This window comes from Hippichthys cyanospilos, chromosome 8, assembly GCF_059441005.1.
Source record: "Hippichthys cyanospilos isolate Australia breed blue-spotted pipefish chromosome 8, RoL_Hcya_1.0, whole genome shotgun sequence".
Lineage (NCBI taxonomy): Eukaryota > Metazoa > Chordata > Actinopteri > Syngnathiformes > Syngnathidae > Hippichthys > Hippichthys cyanospilos.
In genome coordinates, this window is record NC_142376.1 from 21458963 (window position 1) to 21486910 (window position 27948).

At 40.3% G+C, this 27948-nt stretch overlaps 1 protein-coding gene across 4 annotated transcripts in view; it reads right to left on the minus strand.

Annotated features, from left to right (window-relative positions):
* Nucleotides 1-27948, minus strand: part of LOC148420520 (zinc finger MIZ domain-containing protein 1-like) — a 180439-nt gene that overhangs the window by 124094 nt on the left and 28397 nt on the right. For all 4 annotated transcript variants that reach the window (XM_088420709.1, XM_088420706.1, XM_088420708.1 and 1 more), the window contains exon 2: nucleotides 13696-13782. The gene's annotated coding sequence lies outside the window, so the exon portion shown is untranslated. The remainder of the gene's footprint in view (nucleotides 1-13695; nucleotides 13783-27948) is intronic.

Here is a 27948-nt window from a genome sequence, read left to right on the forward strand (position 1 = left end):
ATTCAATTACGCTTGCATGTAGGTAATAGCTGAGTTGTAAGTGTGGAAACAATGCTATGGTGTGCTATGGTCACAGTTATCACTACAGTGCTCAATTGGCTTATATTAGGTAAGCATTAGTCAAGGGTGTCAACTATCCTCCACAAAAAATGTATTTGATGAGAATTTTATGATTTATTATTGTTATTACTATTTTAAATGACAAATTTTCATCCCTGGCGATGAGACTATAGTCTTAGAACTACAGTATATTATGAAAACAGTACCTGAAGTCATCAAGGTCAAGAAATTCAACCTATTCAAGCTATCTCTTAAAAATGAACAGCTATGAAGTGAAAGTCATTAAGATGTCAAAAAGCCTAGGCTAAAGGTACATCACGAAACTGACTGAAATACCAATATGTGTAAAGCTGTGATATGGAAATGTGCAATGAGTATATTTGGCATTGCCTTGTTTGCTGCCTAAATGGGTTGGTGGAAAAAGAAAAAAAATGAAAAAAGAAAATCTGAAAATCCATGATCGTCATATCAATAACTTTTATATCTTCATGATATTTGGCAGTTTTATGCCTAACGTGTTGCTGTACAATTCAGAATTCAACATTAACAACATACGTATCTCTGAGAGTGGTTAGTTTGCTTGTTAAACATTATGGTTAAAAGAGCAACACCCACCCATAACATTTCTACCACTTTGGTATGTTTATCATTGGCTAGTTTATTACACAGAGACTGCAGCGCAGCAACAGAGAAGAGTGAGCGCCTTTCCAACATGAATGACCCAATACCAGTTGGATTGGCGAAAAACCGGCATGTATGTCATTAACCCCCATTCTGTTTTACATCATTTCCCCCACTTCACGTCAGTGCTGTTTAAAAGGTGCAAAATGTGGAAGGTCTTCTCACTGATTTTGATTTTAAACGAAGGGCATTTCTGCAAAAGCCAATGTCGTCCTCACACATGCTCCTATTACACTTTTTAAAAATTCCATTACCTCACAATGTGACCATTTCACTTGGCCACAAGCACATGTTTGTGATCTAAATGACGGCACTCCAAAACAGACGATTGCAATCAAACAGTCAATGGCAAGCAGACATTCAAGACAAAAAAAAAAAAGTATGATAAGGGTGCAAAAGAGGCATAGTAACATTTGGACAGATTGTTCCAAGCACAGCTGCGCTAATCCTTTCTTCATTTTATCACTAATAATAAGTGTGCTTCCCAGCTAATTAGAACATTATGAAAATTTAAAATGAATGAAATATCCAACACGGCATGCAAGCTTTCTGATCGACAGCTGTGAAGCTGCAAACGACCTCCCTGCGTCACCCACATTGACCTGGCAAATGTAAAACACCAACCTTTCTAATTTAATATTTAATGTCATTTGTGCCTCCTCCTACACATACAGTATCTGACAGAATCATCCAACTACCACAGAGTTTTTTAGTGTTACTACCAAATTCCGCTAGTCTCATAATCTAGATAGCAAGATTCATTAAGTGCAATGGTTTTAGTTTCACAGCTAAAAATATTGACCGCAAACAGTCTCTTATATCTCTATTTAGACAAACATATTCTTGGAAGAATATGGAGCAATGTTAGTGGTATACTCTAACAAAGTACATCAAGGCTATTTTTAAGTTTTCTTCTACATTCACTGACTGTTTCACTGGTACATGTTTATCTATTAAACACTCAACTAATCTTTGTGCTCACTACGCATGCCAGGACTTACAGTCTATGTTGCAGCAGTTTTATCAACCTCTTTTACCAAAGCTCACATTTTTTTATTTGTTGATCCTGTTCTCAATGTTCTGCCAGAAACACTGGAACACTCTTAAGCAAATAATAAAATGTACCTTTAACATTCCAATACTGTTTATGCTCTAACCCGCGAATAACGTACATCTTCTCTGCACCTGTTTTTAGCCTATTATGAAGCTTTGGTTTGCCATACCGCTACTGTAAGACGGAATCCTATGATGGCTGGGAAGTGTGAAACAAAACAACAGTGTGAAACACTTTTACAATGCATTAAACAACTTTACATGTCAAAAGAAATTTAAATTTGTCTTCTTAAATAGTATTTGTTTGATGGAATGCAAAAGTGTTTCAGACTTTGTTATTTTGTTTTGCGCTTACAGCCACCATATAATCCTCATTATCTTCAAAATCATCACTTTCCGGGAGACCCCCCAAAATGGTAATTTTTTTCATCCATTAACATTTCATTATGAAAATTAGCAAGCAATTTTCAACACTTTTATTAGTCAATGCTTAGTAAAAAAAATAAAATAAAAAATAAAACACCCACAGACCTGTGGACTGAACAATAGGATAAAAATTTGAAAATATATTTAATTTAACAAAATTTCACTTGTATTGAGTTTTTGGTCCGACGCTAGTGATATGGTATAATGAAATGTATTATGTGACTATGTAACTATATCACATTGAACAGTATTTGCATATAAATTGATGTCTGCTTTTATGTTGCTCCATTATTGGCACATTTCTTTTAAATGTAACTTTAACATGCTCAAACGTAAGTGAAATATAGCATCTATGAATTCAGTTACACTGTTTTTTCCTTGTAGGCGGTTTGAGGGAGGCATTTCTTTTTCTTAAGTGAATGATACATTGGCCAATAACTGGAGAGGAGACTATGTGAGGAAATATGGTGAGCGAATAGACATCCAATTGGAGTCATTCAGTGCAATTCACACTCCCAAAAAAGACTTTGAAAAAGACACTATGAACATTGATGTCAAGTAAGCTCTTTCATCATGTAACAGTAACCAAATAGCATCTGATGAGAGCAAATTGGGATGATGAGAGCAACAGTGCAGTGCAGCATTCAAGACAGCTGCTTGAGTTTCTTTCCCTGTCACTGTCACTCACGCACGCGTATACACACAGTCATACACAAACACACACTACCACTCTTCATTTTAGCCAGTGACAGCAGGCACCAAGCGATGACATGCGGAGTGTCTCTGGCAGGCGGAACTAAACAGAAATATCTGCTCTGACAGTCGCTCGTCCGCATCCACCACGTGCACACAGCTGTCACTGAACTTGCCACTCCCCTTCTAAATCTTCACTTTTAGTTTTTCCTTTACTGTGCTACACACTATGGACAAAGGTGGTTTACAGGCTACAGCTTTCGCCCTAAGTAAATTCGTTATCATCTCCATAAATATTTGGGACACATTTGTGAGAATAGCACTGGAAAGGTGCATTTTTTATCTTGTTGAAACTCTTCCCAGTGGACTAAATGTTTCAAGTTATAATTACCAAAGCTAAAAAAAACCTAGTTTTATATTCCCCTTATTGTAGGTACTACAGTATGTAAAAGAGCCACACAATATTTTGTCCAAGAATAAGGGAATAAGAGTTTCATCATATGTTTTAATTTCCTTTGTTTAGGACAGTTAGGGCTGTTTCTAGCTGATTATGTAACGTATACAATTTCAATGGGTATTGCTTTCGGGACAGTCCGTGGATACAAGTCAGTGTTGCCCTTTTATGGTCTACTATCAAGGGAGTAAATATGCATTTCTGACAGAAGGTTTTTTGAAGTGAACTGCTGCCATGTCAATTCTCTTAAATGTCTGTTAAGATGCTATTGTGTATATGTTGATAAGATTGACACTATATGCAATGCATTTTTTGTGTGTCGCTACCAAAAATTTGTAATGTATTTATTGGCTAACCCAATTATGGTAGAAACTGCAAAAACAATCAAATGAAAATGGAGCACAGCAGCCAGGTGGAGACTGTGGAAATTCAGGAGTTAAGGCATTCAGGAGTTAAGGCACAACAACAGGTAAAGCCAACATATTGTTTGAACATGCTTGACAGGTACTAGAAATGGTAGCTTTTGCAAATGGAATATTACAAAGCGTCAAACAGTCAAGCACGCTCGGTACAGTGCGTTGGATTATACAGAATGAATCCAAATCTACATTGAATCTTTTGTGCTGGTCTAAGTTTGGCTGACAGCCAGCGAGTAGTGTGTTTGCCAAAGTATGAATCATGCTGAATTGGGACGGGCGCCAACTATTGAGCACAGCTTTCCCCCACTTGACCAGTGTTGGCCTTACGCAGGCTAAGCTCCTTGCTGTTTTTATTTGGCCGCTCTTTTGTTGCCACTTTCTTTCTTCTCACGCAAGAATGTGCTCTCTCGCTCATGTTCTCTTTCCCACTCTCTGTCTGCTTAGCGCTCTCGCCATCTCGGCAGCCACAGCCGTTCTCCATTACAAGGGTCAGGGAGAATAACTGGGGCTCCGGTATCTGAAGCTTGGAAGATGAGCGGCAGAAAGGAAACCACTGCTGCGAGGCGCTGGGATGCAGAAGTCTGCAGTATTTGTGTGAGGGAGCGTGTGTTTGCAGCGGAGGATGAGTGCGTGCTGCATAAATCTACTCTGCGTCAACAGGTTGTCAGTGAACTCTGACCTTTATATTTAAAGAGACATGAACACTAGAAAACTGCTAACATTATGACAAGGACAACTTGCCATTGGCATGCAAGGGTTCAGTGTGCCTCAATTTAAAAGATGGCTGACTACAGGTTCTCATACTCACATAAACACACACACGCACGTTATATTATATATATATATATACAGTATATATATACAGTATATATATATATATACAGTATATATACAGTGGTACCTCGGTCTTTGAACGCCTCTTTACTCGACCAAATCGGTGCTCGACCAAAAAAATCAAGTAGGTAATGCATCGGACGTCGATCAGATTTTCGGTGCTCGACTAGCCGAGCCTAGCCGAGCCTAGCCTAGCCGAGCCGAGCCGAGCCGAGCCGAACGCGCTCCTCGGCTCTTTTCGGCCGACCCGAACGCGCTCCTCGGCTCTTTTCGGCCAGTTCAAGCGCCAGTTCAACTCAGACCGCCAACGGAGTAAGGCTTACGCAGTTTGTTTGAGTACGTATTTCTTCCCAATTTTCAACTTTTTTCTGTTGCGCTAGCCCTTAGTGATGGGTCCTAAGAGAGATAGTGATAAGGGGAAGGCAAAGAGAAAAACAGTGAGGACCACTATCGAACGGAAGAAAGAAATAATAGCAGAATATGAAAGTGGTCTACGGGTGTCCGACCTCGCATCGAAGTACGAAATGGCAAAGTCAACCATTTCCACTATCTTGAAGCATAAGGAAGTGTTAAAGAAAGCTGATGTTGCAATGGGAGTGACAGCAATTAGTAAGCAAAGGCAATGAAAGGGGATTCCCCTTCCAAGGATTAACCCTCCCTCCCGTCCTCGCCGCATCCATTCCCGTATGCCATCAGCCACTCTCCAAAACGTAAGTAAATTATACAAAATGCTTAATAATGCTTTATATATCTTTATCATGTACCGCTTGTGCACATTTACGTCCTCATTGTTGTTTAGATACATGTTCTTATAATATTTTAGGTATTTTTCTTAATGGTAAAAACGGATTAAAATAGTTTCCATTATTTCTTATGGGAAAAATTGTTTCGGTGTTCGAACAAATCGGTGCTCAACCACCACCTCGGAACGGATTATGGTCGAGTACCGAGGTACCACTGTATATATATATATATATATATGTATTTACACATAGGGCTAGGGTTAGCTAGAAGTCACACATGCAGCCTTGGCTAATTGCTTTGTTTTGATGATGCCCTCTGAGTGGAGAGAGGAACAGCGGGCAGCACTTTACAAGACACATTTGCAGGTGTCATCTTTCAAAATGAGAAACCAAAGAAGTGTGAAAATTGAAAAATAAGACACATAGGCAAGCTCACGCACGCACACTTACAAACAGGCACACATAGACAAAAAGGATCAGACACACTATTTGCTTCCCAATGATTTTCCACACCTGAACACACAACTGTGAATGATATGAGATAATTATTTCTATCGTTTTTATTCTTTTTATTGTATCTTCAAAACATTAGAAAAAAATTGTAGTCACTGGAGACTTCTATAGGAAAACCTGCACGTTAGAATTGAGTTATTAAGTCTTATGCATATGAACTGGGGTGCACATAATTTATTCACGAGTATAAGGATGTAGTGCACCCTTTCTTTCATCAAAAGTCTTCAACAATGTCACCCAGTGCCATTCCTGCATTAAGGACACTGCCTGAGTATACAGCGACATCAAGTCATTCAAAAGTGCATCGTTGAAAATTTAATAAGTCCATCAGTTATGATTTGCGTGGTTCGCTCAGAACCCAGTTTCATTAGTCCAAGAAAGTCAGAGGTAAATTCTCCGTCACTCTAGTGACAACGTGAACAATCTCATTCACACCCTCACGAGAAGGAAACGCAGCCCCGACACCCAGTGCAAGCCGATTAAGTAAACAAACAAATCTCAGAATAGGAAGACATGGGAAACGCATGCTTATTTATGAAAGTCAAGGAGAAAATTATTACGTTAAATAATGAAACTACAATAAATTAGTGACTACGATAAAAATTAAAATAAGATAATTTTGTTTGTTGTTATGAGTGAACGTTAGGAAGCAAATGCTTCCTGAGCAGCAGACTACGTTCCATAATCGCGCTAATAAATAAAGTGCAATAAAAAAATAGCAATAAATAGCAATAAAACAGCAAACAGAAAAATGGTGCTAATAATATAGTACAAAATATCATGTAGTGCAAAATATTAGTGTAAAATATTATTTATGCATCCAGTAAGATGTGTCGAGTGTTGTGAGAGCAGGTGAGATTCCCGCTGATGTAGGTGCAGAGGAATTTGAAGGCTTTCACCTTCTCCACCTCAGTCCCATTGATGAATAGTGGTGGTTTGTGCAGCTCCACCTGCCGCCTTGGGTCTATGATCAGTTCTTTGGTATTGTCCATGTTCAGGTAGAGACTGTTGCTCCCCATAGACTGCTGTAATACGCACGAGCAAACCGGCGACCCCAGTGAGGATGAGAGGCTACAGACAATGGATTGATGGATTTGTGATCTGTAAAATGTCTTTGCTTGTCCCTTCACTCAGATGACATAGGCGTCACTCATCAGTTTCAAATTATTTGTTAGAAAATAAGATAATTGAAAACAATTTTCAGCTCTCAGGGGTGACGGGCATCTCAGCGAGGCTCACATCTGTTTGTGGAGTAGCAAGGAGGGTCCTCAATAGTGAGCTCTCTTATTCACTGAAAGAAATAGCAATCAAACTCGACTTCCGTCAGGCCATTGTGACGCTGGCGCTGGCTGTGCATGTGTTTGATAATCTATGCAAATAGGCCACAGATGGACAAGGATGTAACTGATAGAAGAGCATATGGGCTGCTCCTTTACAAACAATAATTCCTACGTCTCTCTGCATGGTCTCGTGTCTGTATCTTGCTGTTATAAGCGATTGCGCTCGTGGAAATATTGGAAGAGTCCTAGGGTTCTTTTTAAACCGCCTTGAACGGCGAATCGGAAACGGAATGTTAACCGACACCATTTCTCACTCGACCGCTACAACAACCTAACCTATCCCCAAAGCTCTCGTGCACTGTGAATCCCCACCCGTGGCTTTGGGGGACCATCCCTGACATTATGAGCAGCCATTAATGAGTGTGTGGCGTGGCGCGCTGTAATGTACAGCTGAGTATTGCAGTCATTCATCAGGGCCGCAAGACACTTGACAGGCGGACGGCCAACAGGTTGTAATCGTATAACATAACCATGTCAGGCCTGCCACCACTCTGTGTCCCATTCAGGCCTCTAATGTTGTTTTCCTGCCAGTAATTGATGATGCCAGACAGAGTGTCGTGATGGATGACATCACAGAGCTGCCGCCACCACCTTACAATGATGCCATTCTGATTACAGTGGAACCTCTTAGGTAGGACGCCATCTGGTTGATTGCAGATTTCTTCTCATTTCGCAAACAATTTTTCCAATTTGTCCAAATTATGAAAACAGAAATAATCTACTTCAGGGTCAAACTGTCCCCTTCAAAATATCTGGCTTAACAGCATTCATAGTGTTTAGGACTTTAAGAATTCAAGGCATAGAGTGAAATTTTCTCTCCTTTCCTTAAACAGATCATAATAAAGAAAATTGATGTTTGTGGCTTAAAAATTAATACATTGGTACCTTACGAGTTATTATTTTTTTATCTTCGAACGAGATTGTAAATCTAATTACTTGCATGTTAAGCGTCCCCATTAAAATGAATGAATTCCATTCATCTGTTTCATTACACCAAAGAACATGTTTTTTGTTACAAGTTTTTGATCAGTTCAATATTGTGAGCTAATGTGCAGTTATTTTTGTGATCTTACACAAAAGAAACAATAAAATTTAAATCCAAGCAAAAACTACTTTAATACAATATCTTAAATGATGGTCACTTTCTTTCAAATAAAATGTTATATAAAGTTAGTATGGTGCTCATTTTTTGGCCATTGCATATGTATTTCCAACATTCTGCTTTTGTGTAAGTATCTTATCATCATCTCATCATGGTGTTGGGTGGAACGAGACAAATCCACGACACCCTCTTGACTTGAAGGCAACACAACAAAAGTGCAAGCGTGCACTGAAAATCTCCAAACGTTGGAGAATGTTCCAACTCTCGTGCAGCATGAGCAGGGGTAAAAGGTGTCCCCGAGGCTAGTTAGACATTGTTCTCCACGGCAAATATCCTCATACAACCTGCTCCACTGTCTGTGTCTTAAGCTAAGAGGAGAATACAATGTTCCCTCTCATCCTTCCGCCCACACCATTTTCTACCTCTGTGAGGCGGCCAGCTTGTGTATGTGAAAAAACATGCTGCTCGACGACGATAACCACAATGACTATCATTGTGATGATAAAAATACATCTTCTAGCATTTAAGTCATCGTAACTATAGACCCCTGAAGCAGAGTTCCTTGAATTTTGCCTAATTCTATCATTGAAACAGATATGTGGTTGGCAGTTAGCTTACCTGAGAAAAATAAAGCCAGAGGAGAAACTGAGGCAAGAGGATGCAGAATGTGCTTACTCTCAAAAGGCTTTGATATTTTTTTTTTACCCAAGGTAAACCAAACAAACATGGGAAAAGCCCAAGACAATTTAAATCATTAAATTACAGTATGAGATACACTCGCTACTTCCGAAATAAAAACATTCAATGGATCCATCAACGATGGATGGATGGATTAAAATAGCTGAATGTTCTGAGTTCCTTTTTCCAAGGTGGTATCACATTAAGCAAAATAACACTGCCCGGAGAAGTTGGGTCATTGCATGGACGAAGTTCAATATATCGTTGATGATCGTTGTTTGCGGCGGCTCGGTGGAGGAGTGAATAGCACGTCCACCTCACAGGTTCAAATCCACCTTGGTCCGGCCTTCCTGTGGGGAGTTTGCATGTTCCTCCCGAGCCCTAGTGGTTTCTCTCCGTGCACTCCGGCTACCTCCCGCACTCCAAAACCATGCATGGTGGGTGTATTGGATATACTAAATTGTTCTTAGGTGTGATTGGGTGCGTGAATGGTTGATCGTCTCTGTGTGCCCTGCGATTGGATTGGCAACCTGTTCAGGGTGTCCCCCGCCTACTGCCCAAAGACAGATGGGATAGGCACCAGCAACCCTGCTACCTTTGTGAGGATAAGCGGCTCTAGAAAATGGATGGAGGGATGGATGGATGGATGGATATCTTGTTTGGCTTCTCAAAGAAAAAAATCTGACTAAACACATATCCTAGAATTACTCACCAACTGCTTCAAGATGTGATTAATCAACAATAATTTCCACTCAAATTCTGACCCATTTGTTCATTATATTCATTCCACAGCTAATATCATTTGGCACAATGTCACAATGTCACAATGGATGGATGTCTTGATTGGCTTCTCAAAGAAAAAAAATCAGACTAAACACGTATCCTAGAATTACACAACTGCTTCAAGATGTCATTAATCAACAATAATTTCCACACAAATTCTGACCCATTTGTTTATTATATTCATTCCACAGCTAATATCATTTGGCACAATGTCACAATGGATGGATGTCTTGTTAGGCTTCTCAAAGAAAACAAAATCAGACTAAACACGTATCCTAGAATTACACACCAGTTGCTTCAAGATGTGATTAATCAACAATAATTTCCAGACAAATTCTGACCCATTTAAGTATCAACAATATCAACAATCAACACTAACATTAAAAACACATTCAATTAAAGCTACACAGGAGAAGGAACTGTGCAAACAACAACAGTCTGTAACATGTTTGCAGCCATCATATGCCCTTTCTAAACAAATTAATCCTCCTGTGCTCCACATTACTCATCCCGGAGTTGTCTATCTGGGCGGATTTTGCGTCAGTTTCAGACTTGTTTGCTGGTGCGGTGCATTATAATGAGGAAGGGGGATGCAAATTTTTGTGAATGTAGCATGGCAGAAGTGAAAAATGTCGTTTTCCTGCACTTTCATGAGTGTGTAACATTCTGTTGATTGAGTTTCTTTATTGCAATGGACTTACAACTCGCATTGTGTGTGTGAGCATTTGTGTGTGTGCGTGTGTGTGTTTGTGTGTGCTAAACCAGTCGCTTTTTTTTCTCAGACATCCGTGGGCTAATCACTTTGGCTGATCCTCGCTAGTCGCACATGTGTGTAGGTACTGTGTGTGTATGACTCGACGAGCAAAAGCATAAATGTGTGTGTGTGTGTGTGTGTGTGAGGCAGATGTTTCCTGCCACACACGCACAGACACACGCAAACACACACATGTGCACACACACACACAGCAAGGAAGATTAACCAGCTAGTTTACTAATTTATTGGCTGCCTGAATCCCACCTACTCCTGCTGCCGCAATCCTCATTCTTAATCTCTAGTAGCAAACTAGACTGCAGGTTAGGTAAAAGCAATATGGCACTACAAGATGGATAAATGACAAAAAGTGCAGGTCTAGGCAGCTGAGAGCAATTGCAAAAGCAGCAGCAACTAGAAATACTTTACAGCCAAATGAAGTCCTCGGCATGCTCAAGCAGTAGCTTGCAAACAGTGCTGAAGTGTTAAACAATGGCTATAATGTGATTTTTCCTTACTGGTTATTCATGTAAGTGGCAACCTTCAACGACAGAAATAAAGACAATGATGAGAAATGATATACTGTACACATTCAGAAAAAAAAAAAAACACATCAAAGTCCTTGCAAATACTGTGCCAATCAAAACAAACACAAATTGCCATGAAAAAGCATAATATTTTAAATGTATGGTTGAATAAAAGCTTCCCTTGCGTTTCTCTTCTACTTAAATTGAAGTGAGTGAACAATCAGCATAAGCCTAATGCAGGTTCTTGGATAAGTTTGCCTGATATTAAATTTGTACTTTCAAATATACAATATACCCCACCAGTTTTCATTTAAAATGTGTCCAAGTGTAAATTTATTTTTCACTTATTTTTGCACCTTATCTGTGCAATTGTCTGTTGTCTTGCAATCGAGTCAATAAGTATGCTCGTGGAGCTACATGTTTGTAAAGAGAGCTTGACCGATATGCTGTTTTTCAGGGTTGATACCAATGATCAGTAGTTAAGGAGGGTGATAACTGATATTAAAAGCCAATATTCATTTCAAAGAATGAAGGAATATTTATTGCAAAAAAAGGAAACATTTTTGGAATAATACAAACCCCAACGTTTAACTTCATCTAAATTGCTTGGGATCTCTCAATCAATACAGAAAATCTGTACTGTGGCCTACACTCCCCTCCACACACACACACACAGGCGTATGTGCACGTATGAGAATACTTTTCTCACACCATCCTCTCAACGTTCTTTTCTGCAAACCACTAACTTAATTTTACTCAACCTCTGTGAGAGTGATCAATTGGTGTTAGAAGATTAAATGTTTTTTTTGTTTGTTTTTTTTTTAATGAAAACGGTGGCGATGACATTAGTTTAGGGCAGGGCTTCTCAATTATGTTTCGACCCCCCACCCACAGGAAAGAGAAAACCTGTCACGCCCCCCCTACTTTCCAGACCTATTGTGATTATCTTTAAAAATTGTAGACGCATACCTAAAATAGTTTAATATTAACAAAAGAAAAAAGCAGTATAACTCAACCTTCAACAACTGTTTTTTTTGTCTTTTTACAGTGTTAATACAAGTTAAGGTTAGTCTAAAATGGAAGAAAAGAGAAAACTACTTGCACCCCCCAATCGCCGCTCAGACTCTAAATATGATTATTAATATAAAAGCTGTTTAAATGTACCCAAAACTGTATCCCTTTTAACATAAAAAAAAACATTAATCAACATTCAACAATCCTTAACTACTTTTTTACAGCCTTTATACGTTACAGATGAGTCTAAAACTGAAAAAAAGTTCATCAAAGGGCCTCAAATGCAACATTTTTTTAGTTGCAATTACATTTAACATGGCAAAAACAAAGCAATTTCTCTGGGGTCATCCGTGCAACCCTTGGCATCACCTCTGCCCCCCAAAATATTTGAAAAGCACTGGCTTAGGTTTAATTTGCTGGGTGTTAGCCTGCATGCTGCCAAGGTTCCCACGGTTTTCTAGTCTAGGTTAGGCTAGAAGGCTCGCAGGGATTCAAGACAGGGCAATGCAACTTAATTTATATGGCGATTTAGTACACAGAGTAATTCCATGTGCTTTTCATGGTTAAAAGTTTAGTAGATCCTCTTTAAACTTACCTAACTTCATAACATGATATCTCTCCTGGCATACTTTGTGCCTTTACCTTCTGCAAAATACCCATTTTACTGTTGCTCAAGGTGTGCACACGGACGTCATTGTGCATTTATACATTTTAACCCTTTCACATGCCACTTTAACAAAAACTGATTACTCAGGTTCCAATCAATAGCCAGAACCTTTTGTTTACATTAAAGAAATGTCTCTCGCGGGATATAGTCCGAAAAATACGGTATTAACATACCTCAGAAAATAAAGAAAGAACAAATAATCCACTCGGTCAAAAAAGTCCACGGAACAAAAATTACACATCTTTTAGACTTTTGCAATAACTTACTAATCATAACTGCCACCTGGCAAAATCGCAATTGGAAGAAACAATCCGCACTTCCGCACTAAAAGAAAAAAAAAAAAAACACTTGCAGATGTAATGTGTGTCATACAATTCATGTAATTTCTGCTTAGAAGTTATTGAAGTTAAGATTGCACAGTAGAAATTATGACAACAAATGCAAAAACACAAAAGAATAATTTCAAGCAATGCAATGAAGGATTTCATCATTTACTGTAATAATATTCCTCATCCAACTGGATTCAGAATGGTAAAAATTTGCATTCTTTTAGGAATAAGCGTCTGTGCTGCAGTTCTCCTTGTGTGTACACTGTGCTGACACAGGCCACTGGCTTCTGGGCAGGGACTGCCTGGCTGATTTTTTTTTTTTGGACAGAGCCAAACAGGATCCTGCACAGCTCCTCATAAACAGCAGCTGCTCAGTCCCTCCCCGGCTGGAAGCCCAGGAGGGTCCAATCAAAAGCAGCCACATTGCTCCCTCACTTTGCCTTTGCGTGCCAACTCTGCTCAGAGAGTTCGAGGGGGGAAGAAAAAGGCAACAAACAAAAAAAAAAGAAGAAGAGAAGCACCAAGACAAAAGACCAGCAAGCGAGAGGGAGAGGAGAAGTGCATAAATCCGTAAAAAAAAAAGTTGTCAATTTCCGCCTGTATGAGAAAAGCTTGTGTGAACTCTGACCTTGTTGGTGCTGTCACTGCACCCCCTTTTTCTCGATCCCTGTATTTCTAGCGTGGTCCTTTGCAGTCCCCTCCTCAAGTGGTCGATCTGAAGGAGAATAAAATACTGTTTAATGGAGAGCAGGCTTCAAAAAAAGGACACAACTTTCAGACACACTGTTGAAAAATGTATACAATGGCAAACCACGAAGGATTTGCCTATAAGGCTCCATATTAACTCCTTGCTTTACAATGACATGGATGCATTGTATATATACTGTATTCACTGTATATAGCAGTGAAGTCGCTCCCTCCCTCCCTGCACTGAGGTACAATGCCCTTCCTAAAGGTTATCAGCAGCCTTGGCCAGCCTCATCCCGAGTCCATTACGCACCAAATTCACAGCCTCAATACGGGGCTTAGTCTCTCCTTGCTGCTCGTTTTACAAGCCGATACAGCATCTGTTTGAACATACATCATGCAAATGACTTAATTCAATCACCATGCAAGCGTGAATATTTGCGCATATCATTATCACAAGCTGGGCAGAACCACCTTTTTGCTACTGCCTTTCAACCGTAATACATTTATTTTCATTTTGTAGCCAGATCTCAAAGAATGATTTAGTTGGATTTATTGAAGAGCAAAAAGGAACAAATTAAAAGCAATAGATTCCACACAAATGAGTATTTCTAGAAAGGATTAGGGTTTCAAATGAGGGACTGAAGGCAGACTTAATGTTTTAACTCAATCTTGGACATCCTTGGCTGTCAATGGCAACGAACAAATTAAAAGAAAAGTTTGTAACCAGAGCTCAATACATGGTTAGGGTATTAAATTAGGGTTTTAAGTTAAATTTCTATTTTCTAAAATATTGTTTAAAGACTGGGGTAGGGTGTCCGGTTATGGTTTGAATTCAGAATTAAGGTTTCAAAGTAGCATTTCAAGATAGGATAATAATTGCAATTAAGATTTTATTAGAGATAAGAGATTTAAACTATGCTTTTAATACTGTGTCTGGGTTTTAAAGTATGGTTTCGAGACAGGGTCAGTTTTAAATTATGGTCTGTTGATGGGGTTCACTTTTAAAGTGGTGGTTTCTATACAAATTTGGGGTTTTAATTTTAGTTTCCAAGTAATGTTAGAATTTACACTAGGAATTGAAGACATTTAAGTTTTAAAAGTAGTGTTTAAAGGCTGGATTTCGTTTTTAAAAGTATTATTTCTATACATGGTTAAAAAAAAAATAAGTTGAGGGTCTCAAACCACAGTTGGACTTTTAAATAAAGGCTTCGGTCTAGAGTTAAGTTTTCAATGTTTCTGATAGTGTTGGTATTTCCAATTATGTGTTTTAGTCCAGAATTAGGGTTTGAAATTTGAATTTTTAAATTAATCTTTAAACACCTGGGTTATGGTTTCAAGCAGACTTAGTGTGAGGGTCTCTAGCCAGGATTAAGGATTTTACTTTCGAGATTCCAGACAGCGTTAGGCTTTGAGGCAAGGGTTTCAAAGCAGGGGGCCTCAGGATCGGGGTTAAAAGTAAAGTTTTAAAATTAGTTTCAAGTCAGGATCATGGTTTCAAACTATGGTTTTGATGTAGTTCAACTAGGTTTGCACAGTTAATCGAATTTTAATCGCAATCACATTAGCTACCATGATTAATTAAGATGATTCTCAGCGATTTTAACATTTAAAAAGCCGGCTACGTACTGTATATGTCAAATCAAGCACTTTCAGTCATCCTACCACCAGGGGGGCATATATAGAGTAGTGTTGTTTGTATGCATTAGACCTCATTTACTGCCACCAGAATGGGAGAATATCGGCTGACTGGGGGGAAAGCCGCACAGAGTACAAAATGCTACGAAATGCGTGCCGGCAAGATTCCGCTCAACTTCTTTCAGCACGGAGTTTTCATGCTTCGAGCATAAACCAAGCCTATACTATGTTCACACCTAAAATCGTGTCGTGACGCTCATTCGGTGGGCTTTTTGGTTTTAACTGGTATTTATCATGTTCAAATATTCGCGCAGGAGTGGGGGTTGAGCTTCTTGTGCACTTTACAGTGGATCCCGAAAGGAGAACACCGCTGACAACTTTCACTTTTTAGGGATGTAGGCAGAGCCAATGTTTTCTCCTACAGCACGTTTCTTCTTCTTTTTGCGTGTCCCTCGCTTTGCAGCAATACAGCACTCGTCTGACAGAAAAAAGAAGAAGTTTCAACTTCACAATTAAGTGGCTGTTACTGTGCAATGCTGCACTATCACTATCTTGGCACAGTAACTACAGTTTAACAGCTGTTAAAAAAAGGAAGTGAATGTTGCATGTACCAGGTATCCCAAGTACTCCCCGGTTCCACAAGCCAGGTGAGTGCTCTTGCTTGGCTCTGGTTTTGTATTGAAAGCTCAGCTGGCCATGTTGGATAGCTGTGGGTGACCACAAACCATCCACCATGACATTTTGACTGCTAAGTCCATACTCCTCATATGTACCTTGCTTGCTGTCAAACAAGACCCATTTTGAAAAATCCGATTTGCCCCCCCCCACCCAACTACACACACACACACACACACACACACACACACACACACACAAACACACTCAATGCGCTGACTCTAAATAAGATTATCTTTAAAAATTGCTTAAGTATTCCTAAACCCGTATCCTTTTTAGCTTTAACAAAAAAAGTAATAAAAATCAACTTTCTACAACTGTTAATTATTTTTTACAGTGTTTATACAGGTTACAGCTTAGTCTAAAACTGAAAAAAATAAACAATACAGTGTTAATACAGGTTACAGCTTAGTTTAAAATAGAAAAAAATTGCAAGTGCATCAAAGTGCCTAAACCAAAAAAAAATTGAAAATCCTTATTTTTATGCAATTACACTTCACATGAAGCCTCTTCCCTGGTGTCATCCGCACCTCCCCTTGCATCACCTTGCACCCCCCACTATTTGAGAAGCGATGTAATAAGGTGACCTGAAAAACACCATAACTCCTGAAATGGAGGTCTTAATTCTAATGAATGTCCTGCCTCAATTATTCGCTTGGAATAACTTCCACTTGAACCAAATTTTTCACGTACTGCGTCTGTGCCGCATGTGTGTGCAGCCTAACGTAGCCATGTTCATGAATAAAAGAGGTCCCACATCCTGCGTATGTGCCATGCTCGGCTGTGCCGTGGCTGCATCAACGTGCCATGGCCTGTCAACTTTACGCAGGATTTGAAAGATCTTCTCCGCCGCTGTGCGCGCTGGTCAATTCCACAGTTCAGAAAGTACCAATCAGGAAACACAACGCAAAGAAAAAGTATGCAAGCCTTGAAGCCTAGTTTATATACAGCTTTTTTTTTTTAAACATAATCATATATAATAAAATTTTAAAAAATAATCGTGATTACAATATTAACAATATACGTGATTATTATTTTGGACATAATCGTGCAGCCCCAACCTCTGCTTTTATAAAATATACACTAGCGTGCATGCACGCGACGCATCTCTTAAGCTTGCGTCCAATAATACGGTGCGATTTGTGTATGTGTTAAATACAGAAATAGCACCCATAACTGAGACTGCGCCTTTTAAAATTGTGCTCCTTTTCATCATGAAAACACAGTACATTCTATTTGCACTCGCTGGTGTGATTCCACACCTTAATGGACTCATGTAGACACACTCACACACTCATAATGTATACACCTCGTCGCTCTCAGAGGAGAAAGGCCTATAAACGCCGACCTCATCTCCTTAAAGCAGGCACGGCTGTCCCTGGGCGTCTTAGCACAACTACTCATCAAGTGTTAAAGCACAGTGAGGGAGGGGGTAAAATCAATGTCCCCAAACACGCCCAACACCAGTCGATGATGTAAGGTGGAAGAGCCAGACACTGCAGCAAAAAGAAAAAGACGGAAGGCAAAAGTCCATCTTAGGCTAAGAGTGGTCAGTTAATATGTGTCATTGATTACCTCGACGCAAACAGAGGACGTTGACAAAGCACAGAGTGTGATTTAAAGCACACCGAGGTGGGAAATTGATTGGCTGTGTGAGCCAGAGGAGCCATTTTCTTTTTTGCCGGGATAAAGCACTTGAATGGGAGCTGCAAGATTCTTGTTAGGAGAAAATTAGTGGAGGAATCGCAGTTTACCAAAACAAAAAAATCTCTCCTTCACTCTCCCTTTCTCTCTGATATCATGATTATTTCCTCCCCTCTCATTAAATGTCATCAGTGAAAAACTACATTTAAAAGGGTCACTCGAAAAAAAAACAAAAAAACATCGTTTGAAGGAGCAAAAATTAGGTATTAGCTTTCCTAGGCTCCGAGAGCAGCCTCGTGAACTTGTCAGCGACCGCACGCACACACTGACGCAAATTCGACGCCAATCTCTGAGCCAGATCACACCAAAACAATATTTGTCTTGTTGGCCTGCAGCCTGTATTCCTCGCTTTAAAGAGAAAAGAAAACACAGCAGAGAGAAGCAGTAGGCAGCTTTGTCAGCATGCGGGAAACGTCGACAGGTAATTATGACAACAACATGTTCCCTCGGCGGCAACACAGTGATTCAGTTTCTAAGCACTTGGCCTTCCTAAAATCTCCCCAAGGACAAAATCTGATATGATTACAAAGAGTTGTTTGGCGAGCAGAGTGGTATCCTTTCTTGTCCAGTTCTTGCTCTTGCTCCCTTCACGACTGTCGTAACATTTAGGGAGAGAAACGCCATGACATAAACGAACCTCGCCCTGCAACTCCATCTGTTGTTTCGCAATCGCCTGTAATGCAATTACAGCGAACATTTGCTTTTCGAAGGGGCCATAACATGATAACAAAAATTCCACATAATGAATGTCCCACTTAAAAATGCGTGTTATTTCCTGTAACGTTTTAGACTATATACACACACAAAATTAGAACACTACAATGTCATCTGACATGATTACCCTCAAAAACATGATTTGATTCAAGCTGCCATGTATTTCAGCACAGTCAGTAAATAGAAACTACATCTTACCTGATTGTGCTATAAAAATGGAATAAGGAACCCCCCTTGTCGACGTTGGCTCAGAACAGTTGTACTACATACCCAACATCCGTCGCCCCACACCCCACTCCTATTGATGATTACATTTTACCTTGAAGTGGACTCTGTATGCACCCTTTTTCTCCATCTAAGATTGAGTTTTGCTTCAATGCGGCTGCCATACGCTGATTAGTTTGAGCTTTTTGATAGCCACACAGCTGAGCAAAAACATCTACATGTCGTGAAAATGTTTCATAATTTCCAAAAACAAACTAACAATTAAAAAACACATAGAACAGACTAGACATTGCTTTTGTAAACACTTCCTAGACATAAATGACTACCGTGTATATTCATGTAAAATTCAAGGGTTTTTTTCCCTCATTTTCAACTCTCATATAGGGAGGTCAACTTTTACCCTCATCGCAATTTCCTTCACATATTTGTGTTTGAATGACGTTAATTTGAATATGAAATAGATATCATGTCATTTGCAAGGCTTAAAAACGGTTATATTTTATATATATATATATATATATATATATATATATATATATATATATATATATATATATATATATATATATATTTTATTTTTTTATTTTTTTTTAATGGTATGCATCTGTTTTAGCACGTTTGCACTTTCAAATGCACTTCCATCAAGCACTGCCTTATTGCCCCTTTCTTGTCAACAACGAGGCTGCATGGATCCTTTCTCCGGCGGACGTTGACCTATTATGAAAAGGAAAAGGCATTTCTGGAGACCTCCATTTCAAACAAATTGGACGGGACCGAAGATGACTACCGGTAGAAGAGTTACGAGGATGTTTGCACAAATGACTGGCAGGAAAGAAAGGACGTCCGCAATTTATTCGGGAGGAGATATTTGCCTTGTCAGATAGCGATGATAACTGTCAGAAAACCAAAGCATTGAAACTTCAAATTGTTTCATTGTCGCAAAATTATTTTCAGCATTTGCATCTACGCACGTGCGAACATTGCTTTCCACTTCTCATGTTTCAACCCAACTCTCCCTCCCCCTCCATAACAGCAACAGTATGTTATTCGATACACAATGAAGAAATGTGTCTAAAAGTACCGTAATTTCATCATTTTATTAAAACACGCCATGTGTTTTAATTGGACAGCCATGATCTATGTAACCACTAAAGTTAAGGGGGAAACTTATAATCATGTTTTTCTAAAATTCACCCTGACTGAAGTGAAAAAAAAGGGAGGGTCGACGTATACACAACAACTTTCACATCATTTTTTACATGGAGAAAATCAGTACTTTCTTATTAGCTAAGAAATTTCCTCCAATTGATGAAAAGGTTAGTTTCAGTTATGTTTGACAAAAAAGTTTGATGGGACTTGAAGGTGAGGTTTTCTCTGGTTTGTAAACCATGCAGTGTCATTGCAAGAGAAAAGAAATCTCTTATTGTTATATAATTCCAGATATGATGAGTTGACCCTTTGATTACCTCGGCAGCAAGGCATTTTTCCTTGGCCGACTCCTAGAGGCAGACAGTATGCCGCTCCGCAACAGGCGTTCGGCTGTCGACATACTGAAGACATTTAAGATAATCCGGGAGATGTCTCTGTGTTTCCCAAGATTGCATCTTCAAAGGGAACGTCGGCCTGCTACCTCCACTTGAAAGGGAGAGAGAGGAGCAGCGCCCTTGTTGTGAAGAAGGGGCAGAATAGCACAAGAATATAATCATGCTTTGGGAAGGGGGTGGGAGCAAGTGAGAGGGGTGTTGTGATGGCTAGCCAAGTTGATTGGAGGAATTAGGGGAGGCAAGAGTAGCTTGTTTTGACATAAGCATGGTGGGGTAGTTATGAGACGTGCCAACTCTCACCTGTGTGACCTGACAAGAAGTTGTAAATCAAACACAAGTCACGGGTGGCTTGCTCCAGCATTTTATGATGTTTGCTTTGATTTTGGTCAGTGTTCACGAGTAAAGTACACAGACGAGAATGACTCACAGAGCTACCTTTATGTTCGAGCATGAAATACATTTTCGTGAACAATTCCTGGAATCAAGCAAGATTTGTAAAATGAAGTTGGGTTCCCAACTTCAGTAATTCATAAACACTGTGCTGCTGTATGAACTTTATGCTGTAACTTAACTATATGCACTTTCAGTCATCCTACCACCAAGGGGCAAACGCAAGGTTAAAACTATATTAAGATTATGCTTGATATATGCTTGACGCGAACTTTGCGCGTCAAATGACGTCGTTTCGGCAGCCATGCCACTCCACGTGAAGTACGGGTGGGCCAGATTTTCTGCAACGCATACCTTTTGGAGTTTCTTCCGCGCAGACAACATGGCGGACGAACCATTGCCTATGGAAGTTCCTTGATACAAACACTTTTTGTGATTCGACTGAAAAGGACTACAGTGACCTAAATACTGTAAACAACTCCTGAGTCGGGGTCTGGCGCTCCAGAAATCGACACAATTGACAATCCAGACAAACAGTGCCCTCTCCACAAGAAACCGCACCCGCTCCGGAAGTGTCGCGGTTTCCGCAACATGACTCTAGAAGAAAGGAAAATGTACCTGAAAGAGAACAGGATATGTTTTCGATGCTGTGCATCCACCAAACACGGGGCAAAGGACTGTACAGTTGAAACTATCTGTATTGAATGTGAAAGTAAAAAACACATTTCAGCATTACACCCAGGTCCTCCACCATATGACACAAATCTCACCAATCCACAGCCAGAGTTGGAAGATAACGGCGAGGAGCCGGAAGAGAAGACAGACTCAACCTCAGCAACAACACTGTGCACGGAAGTGTGTGGAGACTGGCGTAGTTCCAGGTCTTGCGCAAAAATCTGCCTAGCCAAGGTGTATCCAGAAGGACAGAGGGACAAGTCAGTCAAGCTCTACGCTGTCTTGGATGATCAGAGCAACCGCTCTCTTGCGAAGTCTGAGTTCTTCAATCTGTTTGGTGTCATAGGACATAAGGAGCCATACACACTCAAAACCTGCTCAGGTCTTGTGGAAATGGAAGGAAGAAAAGCAAAGCACTTTATCATTGAATCCATTGATGGCCACACAAAGGTGCCTCTTCCTCCGTTGCTTGAGTGTGACATGATTCCAAAAGACCGTTCTGAGATACCATCTCCTGATGTTGCACATCATCATCAACACTTGGAGCCAATAGCACACAAAATCCCAGCTCTTGATGAAAAGGCACAAATTTTACTGCTCTTAGGAAGAGATGTGTTGAGTCTGCACAAGGTGAGAGAACAACGCAATGGGCCACAGGACGCGCCATTTGCCCAGCGTCTTGACCTTGGCTGGGTGGTAATAGGAGATGTCAGTTTCGAAGGGACACACAAGCCAACCACAGAGAAGACCTTCAAAACCAACACACTGCTCAAAGGGAGACCATCGTATATCAGTCCATGCACAAACAGCATCGATGTAAAAGAAAAGTTGCCTGCAAACCAACTGGGAGACACTCACCACAGAGACCAACCAGACAATCTTAGAAACACAGTGCTCATAAGGAAGGGAGACGACAAGAGTCCTGCACCCTCAGTCGACAATAAACAATTCCTGACCATTATGAAAAAGAAAAAGGAAATGTGTCAAGATGAGTCCAACACATGGATGGCACCCCTACCATTTGCAACACTAAGCCGACTGCCTAATAATCGAGTCCAGACTCTTGAGAGACTCTCCACCCTTCGTAAGAGCTTAGACAAGACAGCAGACATGAGAGATCACTTCGTTGAATTCATGCAAGGCATGCTTGACAATCAGCAAGCAGAGATGGTGCATGTGCTAGAGCCGGGAGAGGAGTTTAAACAACTGGAAAAAGGAAAACCTGTCTCCAAAACAAACCCCCTGTCAAAGCTAGACCCTTTCATCGACCCTGACCCAGAGTGTCCCACTGTCTTAACACCAGCGATGCTTCTCACACAAAAGGCGTGTGCTGCTCCTGCACCAGAAGAAGAGTTTGACCCAAAAGATCTACAAGGGTATTTGGCAAACATGCAGACCAGGAAGAAATGGAGCAAAGACAATTACAACACCCAAGTTGGAGACATTGTCCTTCTTAAAAACGAACAAGTCAAATGCAATGAATGGCCCATCGGTCTCGTCGTCAAGAGCATTCCCAGTGAGGACAAGAAGGAACCTTCAAGCAAGACTCGAAAAGAACAAAATACATAGTGGTATAAAGGACTTATACCAGGCGAGGAGTGTTCTGGAGCAGTTAAAACAGTTAGACTTGTGCCTTGGTTTTCGTTTTTTGGCGCCGCCTCTGGCCGCTGTTGGGAGTGCATTTCTGAAGGGGAGGGGGAGGTGTTCCAGTTGGGAGCAGTTATGTCGATGCCTCACGTTTGTTGTCTGTCCTTACGAGAGCTGGCCCACGAGTGTCTGTGAGTCGTTTTCTTTAGTGGAATATTATTTGCCCTAATATGCCCATGGTTGGTCATTCGTGTCATTATAGATAATAAGCTGGCTAATGTTAGTTTATATTAGCATGTTAAACGGTGCTGCCTTTGAATGTGTTGGCTTGTTAGCATTTTCGCGTTAGCCTATTAGCATTTCATATTGAAGAGAACATTATTTGTGGTTGTATGTTTGATTTAATCTTCACAGTTGTCTACATTGTCTACATTTGGTAAGATGTGATTTTCACATATGTATACTTACGTTTGGTATATATTCTTTGCAGTTTTACAAAATAAAAATGAGTGAGAACGACACAACTATTAAAGAAGTTGCCCTCATTTTGCTGTTCGCTGTCTGTCTACCTTGACGAAAACCACCTTAACATCTTGGGAGGACAGAACAATCAGGGATCAGCTCTGATCAGCTCGTTTGCTTTGGTGATGGACAGACTGACAGACGAGATTATACTGGAATCTCAATGGCGTAAGATGTTTGCAGTGGACATTGTGGTCTGTAGTGAGAGTAGGCAACAGGTGGAGGAAAAGCTAGAGTAGTGGAGGTTGACCTTAAAGAAGACAGGGATGAAGGTTAGCCGCAGCAAGATGGAGGATATATGTGTGAATGAGAGGGACCCAAGCAGAAGAGTGAAGATACAGGGAGAAGAGATAAAGAGGGTGTAGGATTTTATGTGTTTAGGCTCAACAGTCCAGTGTAATGGAGAGCGTCCAAAAGAGGTAAAGAAGCATGTGAAGGCAGGCTGGAACGGGTGGAGAAAAGTGTCAGGTGTGATGTGCGATAGAAGAGTTTCAGCTAAAATGAAAGGAAAGGCATGCAAGACTGTGGTGAAACCAACGATGTTGTTTGGCCTGGAGACAGTGCCATTGACGAAAAGATAGGAGGCAGAGCTGGAGGTAGCAGAGATAAAGATGCTGAGGTTTTCTTTGGAAGTGACCGAGATGGATAGGGTCAGAAATTAATACATCAGAGGGACAGTACAGAGTTTTGGGAGATAAAGATGGTTCGGACAAATCTGGGGTGGAGATTTTCAATAGGCCAGGCAGGAGCTCTTGAGGAAGACCAAAAAGGAGGTTTATCAATGTCGTGAAAGAGAACACATGAAGGGAGCTGGAGTGAGAGAAGAAAAAGCAGGAGACAGGTTACATGGGCGCAAATGATTTGCAGAAGGGAATAGCAAAAAGGAGAAGAAGAAGAAGTAACGTGACCCTCACGGAGATGCTGGTCTGCTATTGGTCGGCCTCACTCGTTTCAAAATGGCGGAACGGTAAAGCTGTGTTTGATTGTGAGTGGTAACAAAACCGTATTTATAATGCATTTTACGCCTTAATTCAAAGTTGAAGGGGTTAGCCATGGGTCCTAAGAATATGAGTGATGTTAAAGAGGGAAGTAAGAAGATGATTTATTTGGAAATGAAGCTGGAGATACTAGGGAATATGGGCATAACAAGCGCCACTGAAAGGTAAATAAATTCTTTCTATATTTTTTATTTATGATGTTTTCTGATTGCATACATGTATATTATATATACGTAGCACTTACTGTACTATTTTGGTAACAATTTTTAATATGTATGTACAATTTTGATGATGCGTCAAGACTTTTACATTTTTTCAGTCTCACACAGGATATTTTCAGGGGGCAGTCCTGTCTCATTATCTCTACTGTTTTCATTACCATGGCGACAAGGGCAGCACTCAGAGCTTAGATGAGTAAAAAAAAATACAAAATTAAACAAGCTTCTATAAAGACAATAAAAATTAATGTATTTTCATGAATAGATGCAGGTCCAAATATTGCAAACATTGTACTTTCAATCAAATTTAACATTCAACTTTGCTTAGTTCTTTGGCTTTGACATCATGCTGTGACCTGACAATAGCGACGCTTCACTTCGTCTAGCTTCCAAGTCACTAACAGTTTTGTGAAAGGCTTTTATTATACTTTGTTTGATAATATTATGATACATTATTTTGTCAATGAACCAGATTAAAAATTCCCAATTCCCATGCCTTTTTTTTAAACATGAAATTAATTAAAATCGTTACAATGGAAAAAATCCTGTTGTTTTCTTGAGTAAAAGCGTTTTACATAGGGGTATTACACTTCCAATAAGGTTGGGACATTGTGTAAAATGCGATTTTCATCACATGGGTACTGCATGTTCAATCCAGACGCTGCAAAATAGGGTTAGGGTTATAGCTAAATCTGGATTGAACTGCTTATGTAGTGTGCTAAAACCGATATAATAGCTAATAGACCAATATATTCCCATATTCTTGGGGTCATTTTCAATCTGATACCGGACCGATACTTAATATCATCGGTTATAAATTATATTAATAATTTTGAATTTCAAAAAAGGTATCCGGACAATTCAAGGATTAGCCAAAATAATGTTTGATTAATTTGAATATTGTTAATTTAATTATGATACCTCTACACTGAACAAAACCATTGTTACACATGATACCACACATAGTGCAAAATGTAATTTTCTATACTTATTTTGTTAAACTCATCCTCTTAAGGTTAGAGTAACAACACAAGTCCAGCATGGTCCATATGTACGAGTTTTCAACCAGAAAGACGTTACTTTTGGGAAACACCATTGAGGGTGGTGACTGAGGGTGGAGACTGTCTAAAACTCCACCATCAGCGTTTGTGTATGGACAGGTAAATGATGGTAGGCTAAAAAGATGTGTGTCAGGCACTTGCCGCTTGTGTGCACTCCCCTCATTTGTATGCAGGTATACACTTTAAGGAGTTCCATTTTCATCACATCAGCCAACTTATTCAAATGCAGCACAAGTGACTGGAGAGGATAACATAAAGAAAGGCATCAGCAGAAAATGGCAGCAGGCAGTAATCCCCGGCCGGGCCGCCACTTGTGCTTGCCACGCCATGCTGTCAGCAACGGACGTGCAGGGCCTTATCAGCGGCAGCCATGGTGCTCCTCTAATAACCCCGCTGATGTTCTGCAGTGCTAGGACAGACGGGGAGACGGCAGCAAAGACAAGACAGGCAGACAGGTTTCGCACTTATCAGCCTTTGTGTGTGCACAGAGGCCAGGGCAAGTTTCCCTAACATAGCAACACGTTATGACAGCGACATGCACGCTCTGACGCCCTTTTGCCTAAATGGACTCCACCTGCGGACATATGGTGCAAATCTAGCACTTGTGTTAGCCTACACCAGCTTTAACACAATAGCTACAATAGAGATGCTGCACCCCTGCACAAAGCCAAAAATAAAGTAAAAGCATCAAACACCCAAAAATAGTTGCTACAAGCGAGGCCTAATAGATTGCACATTTTTTACAAGGTGAACTTGTCATTAAATCTGTAGGCCAAATATTTAGATATTTTCACTCAAAAAATTCTTCTAATAAAGCCTAACCTCCCTCTTAGTTATTTAACAATAAATTCAACAGCACATTCAAAATTACACATTTACATTGATATTACTTGAAATTCAAAACATTCGTCTCATTCAATTCACCTTCGGACTGATTTTAACATGACAAATTACGCACATATCTAAAAATTCCTGACATTTCCACGCCCCCCAAAAATTACCATTTTAGGACCTATTCTACATTAATCACTCCTCGCTTAACATTACTTGACTGATTAAAGGTATTCCAACTTCACAGTGTTCCGATCATTCATCATAAATCCACAAAATTATCTTTAGTCCAAATAACCAAGTTAAACCATTCGATGGCCAACATTTTGATATCATTCCAGTTCATCTTATGCCAGTCGATATCAATCCAGTCCTATCCTATTCAATCCAAAAAGCTCAACATCATTCCACATTCGACAATTCCTTGGTTTGCCTTTCAACCTTTTCACACAAATTTTCAAGCAACTGCATTCTGTAGATACTATAGTTATTCTAACACTGCACAAACTTGCTCACTATCGCTATCTATTGAGACTGTCCTAAACCAGGTCTGTTCAAATGCATGTGACTCAAACATCATCACCACCATTGATTAAGGTCAAGCACGGTGCTTATTTCTTGGTGATGTATGACATCACCAAGAAATAAGCATGTGCTATCACCTGCGCTTGCGTGAATCTCCACCCATAAATCTAGTCACGCCTGGTCGACAGGAAGCGGCTTGTGTCAACATACTGATGTTGACAAAAGATGGGCAGCACATGTGTCGTTGCTAGACGCTCCGATGAGACACACAGATTGGCTTCAGATGACGACGATAACACTTTTACTTCTTGGCTCGTATCAGGAGTAGCATGTTGACTCAAAACACTCGTAGGGTTGCAGGGCTGAGTCTATGTCCAGACCAACACGCGGAGTTTTGAATACCACTTTTCACCATTCCAGGGTCAAGTGACATCTGTCTAAACTAGTTACTATGCCGTCTATGATTAGCCAAGTGACGGCATAACGTGTGGCGCTTTTATGAATAGATGAAGTGCCATTAAATAAAAATGATTTCTGGTAGTGTCTGATCCCTCCAATAATGGCGACCTACAGGAGAGAGCCAGAAGCATATACCTTGCGTGTCTTACAGCTGTCTCGGAGCACTTTGCGCTAAGGGCTCAAGCGTGCCACTGCTCCATTGCTGCCACATGCAGCATCTACAATCAGGTCTCTTGTATACGGTAGTAGCGGCGGTGAGAGCTCCGCACGGACTGACAGAAAATCTTGGCGTTGACACAAACCCCAGCGGGCCTGTCAGTTCATCTGGATGGAGCTGAAATCAGCGCTCGGCATTCGGACAAACTACACGCACTCCAGCGTTGGCCAACACAACTCCGCGGAGATTGCAGCCGCACATCAGCCGCGAC